Below are 6,455 nucleotides of genomic sequence, written 5' to 3'. Positions count from 1 at the left end.
AGAGAGAGAGGAAGGGAAAGCACGAGAGCACTAGCAGGGGGGAAAGAGAGAGAGAGAGAGAGAGAGAGAGAGAGAGAGGGAGAGAGGGAGAGGCAGAGAGATTGAGAGGGGATCCTGAGCAGACTCCACACTGAGTGTGGATCCCATAACCCTGGGATCATGACCTGAGCTGAAATCAAGAGTTGGACACTCAGGGCGCCTGGGTGGCTCAGTCGGTTGAGCTTCCAACTCTTGATTTCAGCTCAGATCATGTCCAGCCCAGCATCAGGCTCTGTGCTAAGCAGGGAGCCTGCTTAGGATTCTCTCTCTCTCTCCCTCTACCCCTCTCCCCCCTCCCTGGCTCTTGCCAGTGCGGGTTTACTCACTCTCTTTAAAAAAAAAAAAAAAAAAAAAAAAGGCATTGGTGTGGGCGCCTGGGTGGCTCAGTCAGTTAAGTGTTGGACTCTTGATCTCGGCTCAGGTCATGATCTCACAGTTTGTGAGTTGCAGCCCCATATAGGGACTGCTAGGGGTTCTGTCTCTCCTTCTCTTTGCCCCGCCCCCACTTGTGCTCTATCAAAAATATAAATAAATAAACTTAAAAAAATTGATAAGCTATCAGAGTTGGGGGGATGGCCAGTGGGTAGGTGTAAGGAGCTGAATTTCCCTGACTTTATAATTCTTTTCTTTTTTACGTTTATTTATTTATTTTCAGAGAGAGAGTGCGAGAGAGAGCAGGGGAGGGGCAGAGAGAGAGAGAATCCCAAGCAGGCCCCAGCTGTCAGTGCAGAGCTGGATACGGGGCAGGAACTCATGAACCAGATCACATGACCTGAGCCCAAACCAAGAGTCAGACACTTAACCCACTAAGCCACCCAGGCACCCCAAGTTTATAATTCTTTTTTTTTTTTTAATTTTTTTTTTAACGTTTATTTATTTTTGAGACAGAGAGACACAGAGCATGAACGGGGGAGGAGCAGAGAGAGAGGGAGACACAGAATCGGAAGCAGGCTCCAGGCTCTGGGCCATCAGCCCAGACCCCGACGCGGGGCTCGAACTCACGGACCGTGAGATCGTGACCTGAGCCAAAGTCGGACTCTCAACCGGCTGAGCCACCCAGGCGCCCCCCAAGTTTATAATTCTTGAAGCTGGGTGATAGGTATATGAAGGTTCATTTTACACTTTCCTCTATTTTTGTGTATGTTTGAATTTTTCCATAATAGAAAGTTTTTTAAAACCCTTATTTTAATGTTCCGAATCTAAAACTCTTAAACTATGCTGTGCTACTTTCCAATCCTAGGGGAAAATGCCAGTGACAGGATCAAACAACCTCTTTGTGCACGAAAGCTGTTTTGAAGTCTGGAATGACCATGCAGCAGAGGGTTATATCAAACATCTGTTGGATAAGACTTTGGAGATAAACACTTTTGCTGAGTTGTCTTGTATTGTTAAAGTGAAATGTTCAGGGGTCATAGAAATAAAAATAAAGGGAGTCAAGCTATTTTGAAGAACTAAAACTGATTCTTAGCATTAAATGATTTATTAGTTATTATATTGACCTTGAAATGACCCTGAAGATCCATGGCATGTGGTCATTTATAACTGGTTAGCGAATGACCTGAGCTATTTCCTGTGAGTGTGCAGTAACTCTTGTGAACAGTAACTTTGTGGAAAAGGACTGAAAATCAAGCAACCTGGTCTATAAATTATTTTCTCCTGGACCTCTAGACTCATTAAACATCTAAAAGGGTTCCTTTTCCCACTCCCCCTTATAGTTTTATAAAGCTTACAAAGAAAATTTCATGTAATGGTAGGTTCCCAAATTTGGGGGTATATATGTTCTTAAACTTTTTTTTTTTTTAAGGTGAAATTCACATTAAAAAAAAGAAATTTACATAACTGAAAATTAACCATTTTATCTTATTTTTTTTAGTTTATTTTTTATTTTGAGACAGAGAGCGGGGGAGAGGTAGAGAGCAAGCAAGAGAGAGAGAGAGAGGGAGAGAGAGAATCCCAAGCAGGCTCTGCACTGACAGCTCAGAGCCTGATGTGAGGTTTGAACTCATGAACCTTTCAATCAGACCTGAGCCAAAATCAAGAGCCAGACACAACTGACTGAGCACAACTGGCTATAATTTTGTTCATCAGGTGAGCATTTATTACCTAGAGTCAGGTTGGGCCCTGTGCTGTCATTCTATCATCCCTGGTCCCTGTCCTCTAGTGTCAGTAACAACTCCTTTATTGTTGTGATGTCCCAAAAGGTCCCTGCAAACTTCCAAAATGTCCTCAAGGGTGCAATACTCTCCCCTTGAGAATTAAAAAAAAAAAAACAAAACAAAAACCCAACAGGAATTTCCCACAATAAGTCCCAAAATGTCCTCTAGGGGGCAACATCATCTCCTTGAGAACTAGGTGGAACCACGATCTAGCCTGGAGTTCATTACCCTCCATTTCCCAATAAAAACAGGGTTGGATTAGCAAGGAAGGTAGAGAAAATAGCTATTGGTTGGCAGTCAGCAAGATACCATAATGCCTCCCTTTGGCCAATGGTCTCCTCCTTTCTTCCCTAGTTACTTCCACGGGCCAGAGCCAGCTTCTGGCATTTCTTCCACACCGTGTAGTGACTTCTCTGTAGAGCCATCCCTGTGACTAGAAAAACAAAATCTTTTGCCAGAATAATGATGTTCCCAGAGTAGAAAGAAATAGGTACCAGGGAAGCATTGGTCACTTACGGGCATCACAGAAGTTTCCATCTCAGAGAAATACAAGGATCTGCCAAGCTTGGAGACATTTTGGAGGTCCAGATGAAGAACTTTGGAAACGATGGGCAAGTTGGTAAAACATGCAACCTTCCTCCACAACCTCCCCACACCACACCCCCCACACACCTGGCACACATGGGCACGTGCGTGGGCACACACACAGATACACACACGTGCACACACACAAAGCCACGTTTGGTAGCTCTGTTGGAATCTTAGAGGCAATTTGTATCATGACCGGGAGACTTGCTCTCACTGATCAGCAAAGAAAGCTCTAAGGTATACGAAAGAAGGTTCTTTAGATATATCGCCCAAGATGTATTGCAAAAGACTGCCATCTGGGTCTTCCAACCCAGCCATCCAGGGGGTCCTCAAAAGTGGCAAATATACTACAATTTACTTGTCTGTTCTCCAATCGATGGGTATTTAAGGTGTTCCCAGTTAGGGACTATTTTGACTAGCGCTGCTGTGAACATTCTTTTCATGCCTTTTGGTACACATTTGTTGGATATATACATTCGGGTGGAATTGTTGAATCATAGAGTAAGCTTCCTTTCAGCGGGAGTTGATATTGCCAAACCATTTTCCAAAGGGATTCTAAGGGAGATCCTGTGTTTCTCCTCTACTCTAACATTCTATACTTCTCTACTCTGGTCGCCAAATGCCTGGAGGCTTTCCCACACCAAGCGGTTCTGCAACTGGGGGGATACCAGCTGAAGTTCAATTCCGTTCCGATACTATCTACCCGGAGTTAGCATGAGACCCCGTTGGTTAAGAGCTCATTCCCACAAGATTGCCCACCCCCAGCTTCAGCCTCAAATTGGAAGCACTTCTGATTGACTGGGTATAAATCAGATGTTGCCACAACCCCTTTCTCTGTTTCCATTAATTTGCTACAGTGGCTCACAGAAGTCAGGAAAATAGTCTACCTACTAGACTACTCGTTTGTTACAAAGGATATTAAAGAATATGAATGAACAAGGGGCTCCTGGGTCGCTCTGTCCATTGAGCATTCACTCTGTCCATTGAGCATCCGACTTCAGCTCAGGTCACGATCTCATGGTTTGTGAGTTCAAGCCTCATATCAACTCACTGCTGTCAGCATGGAGCCGACTTCCTATCCTCTCTCTCTCTCTGGCCCTCCCCCATTCAAGCGCACATGCGCGCACTTCCTCTCAAAACTAAAACATAAAAAAAAAAAAAAAAAAAAAAAGAACAGGAATGAATTTAACTCATTAATGAGCGAACCAGCAGAAAAATTGAGCTGGTTCAAGTTGGAGATGAGAAATGTGTATGTATAAAAACAAATGCAGGAATTAGGTTGGAAAGTTTGCTACAAAATTGATTAATACCATTCAAGGTCGTCTTTCCTACCAGACCAAAAATCCTTTGAAACTTGAGAATCTTCCATAACTTCTCAGAGTCTAGACCCCAATCAACAATTACATAGTAAGTCAAAGTGACATTTAGAATGTTAGGGCGGGGGTGCCTGGGTGGCTCAGTCAGTTAAGCATCGGACTCTTGATTTCGGCTCAGGTCATGATCTCACGGTTTCATGAGCTGGAGTCCTGCATGGGCTCTGTGATGACAGTGTGGAGCCTGCTTGGGTTTCTCCCTCTTTCTTTGCCCCTCCCCTGCTTGCGCTCTCTCAAATAAACTTAAAAAAAAAAAAAAAAGTCAGAAGGGCTTGGTAGGCAATGTTAGTGGTCTAGTAAGACTCTGAAAAGGCATGGAGAAACTTCCTGCCTCATGAGACTTGTTGATCTTTTCATTTTTCTCATTACCTAAAAGCAGACAGCCCTCTAGAATTCTGGAATGGCCTGCTGAAGCTTCAGAGATGGCCAGCTGGAGACCACAGCTTGAAAGGACAGACCACCGTGTGGTCTAGTCTTAACCAGTGTGGTTTCATCCATCCCTAGAATACATGGGGTTCAGAAAACAAGGCACAGAAGGGGAAAGACAATTCGCAGTATTTTTCTTTCCATTCTCATAATCCTGCTCTACCAGTCTTGTGTTAAAGAAACCTTTCGGACAATTTTGTTAAAAGCGCGTGCCAACATTTTATTGCAATGATGCATGCAAAGAAAAAAAAAAGTCTCTTGTAGGTGAATTAGAAATGTATTCTTGGTATGGACATTTTAGGGGAGAAGTGAATGGTTAAATAACTATCATTAAACTAGAGACTAGATCCAGAAAGTAAATAAAACTAGATCCAGAACATAAGAAAGGAAAGACGAAGATTAGGAGTCTTGATTGGCAGGCAGTAGTTCCTCAGAACAAATTTCATAACCATCAAAATTCACTCGAAATGGCTTAAATCTTTTTTATCAAGAAAGCTAATTACTTCACTGAAGGAGATTGTTATAAATTACTCACAAAGAGCGTATGTCCCAGACTAGTTTGCGGGCATTTTTTTTTTCTTCTTTCATGGTAGGATTAATAGACCAAGAAGTAATTTGGCGCCTTTACCTCCAGATTTATCTTTCATGCTGCACTGGTTTTCTTTCTGTCCCCGGAACCTAAATGGTCCATACCTCGTCAGGCTCTGAAATAAGCTTTTCCTTGGCTTGGAACTTTCTCTTCTCCTTCCCATCTCCACTTAAACAACCCTGTCCTGGGCGCCCCCTTTAACACCTCATTTAATAGAGGCTCTCTTCTAACTTCCAGTTCCTTTCCCCTGGGGCATTATCGGTTTTTAAGCTCCAGGAAGCTAGAAACTGTTCCCATCGACCATCACAGAGCTTGACACTGTACAAGGAGCTCATAAAAGCACAGAACAAAGATCCTTGGATATAAACCGGCCTCAACGAATTTTTGCAGTAGGCAACGGAATGCCCCACACGGACTAAAATTCTTGAGGCGCTCTTTACGGCTGATATTACGTTCCTGAGACAACTATTTAGACGCCAGGATTGTCTGCATCCGTTAAATGAGAATAGTAGTTACTCCCAGCGGAGTTTTGAGGATCAAAAGGTTGTCGGTCGTTTGCACACCGTTTGAACCCGGTCAGCCGCTCCCACGTGTAACATTTATCTTGAGCCTTCCCGATAACCTACGCTCCAAGCTCTTAAACTTCCCGGAGGCAGTACCAAGGCCCGCCCCTCTCGCACCGCCCCAGGGAGACGTCACTGACCGAGGTTTCTAATGACGTCAGCTCCGGACCTGTTCGGCTCCATCCTCCCCTTCTCCGGAAACCTACAACTCACGGCACCCGGCCTCCAGCTTTCGGTTATTTTTTTTTTTTTTTTTCTTTCCGTAGCTCGAATTCTTTCCCTCCCATTCTTCCACCTAAAACTTTAGTCTCTTCCCGCCTTCCCTCAAGCTGGTAATTTTCGGTTCTTGCCGCTTGCGCTCGGGTGCATTTCCCAGCCTTTTGCTCTGTTAATCGCCTCCCGAGCCCCGCCCTTCAGCCTTTCCCGTCTAAATTCCTCTTTCGGCTAGTTCCGCCTCCTGCCACCCGCCTCCGACACCGCCTTCGGCTCCTTCCGGATCATCGCAGTTCCTTGCCTTCCCCGCCCCCCTCCCCCTCCCCCCGGTCCTGGTCCCGCTTCGGCTATCTCCGGCTCCCGCGACTTTCCATCCATTCTCTAGCCACACCCCCATCACCAACCTCGGCTTTTTCCGTCTCTCGCTCCTCTGCCTTCGGCTTTTTCCGCCTTGCCTCGACCTCACTCCCTCCCTTCGGCTCTTTCCGCCGGCCTTCGGGAGAAGGCC

General features: G+C 45.1%; 1 protein-coding gene across 1 annotated transcript in view; it reads left to right on the top strand.

Moving 5' to 3' along the window:
• Positions 1 to 5,889: 5,889 nt before the first annotated feature.
• The window catches only part of ZC3H4 (zinc finger CCCH-type containing 4), a 44,119-nt gene continuing 43,553 nt past the window's right edge, over positions 5,890 to 6,455 (top strand). Inside the window, 1 exon segment of the mRNA XM_053905527.1 lies at positions 5,890 to 5,969. The gene's annotated coding sequence lies outside the window, so the exon portion shown is untranslated.

This window comes from Panthera pardus, unplaced genomic scaffold (assembly GCF_024362965.1).
Source record: "Panthera pardus isolate Hobbes unplaced genomic scaffold, ASM2436296v1 HiC_scaffold_18, whole genome shotgun sequence".
NCBI classification, from domain to species: Eukaryota; Metazoa; Chordata; class Mammalia; order Carnivora; family Felidae; genus Panthera; species Panthera pardus.
The sequence above is the reverse complement of the archived record's forward strand: the minus strand, read 5'-3'. Positions and strand labels throughout refer to the sequence as shown.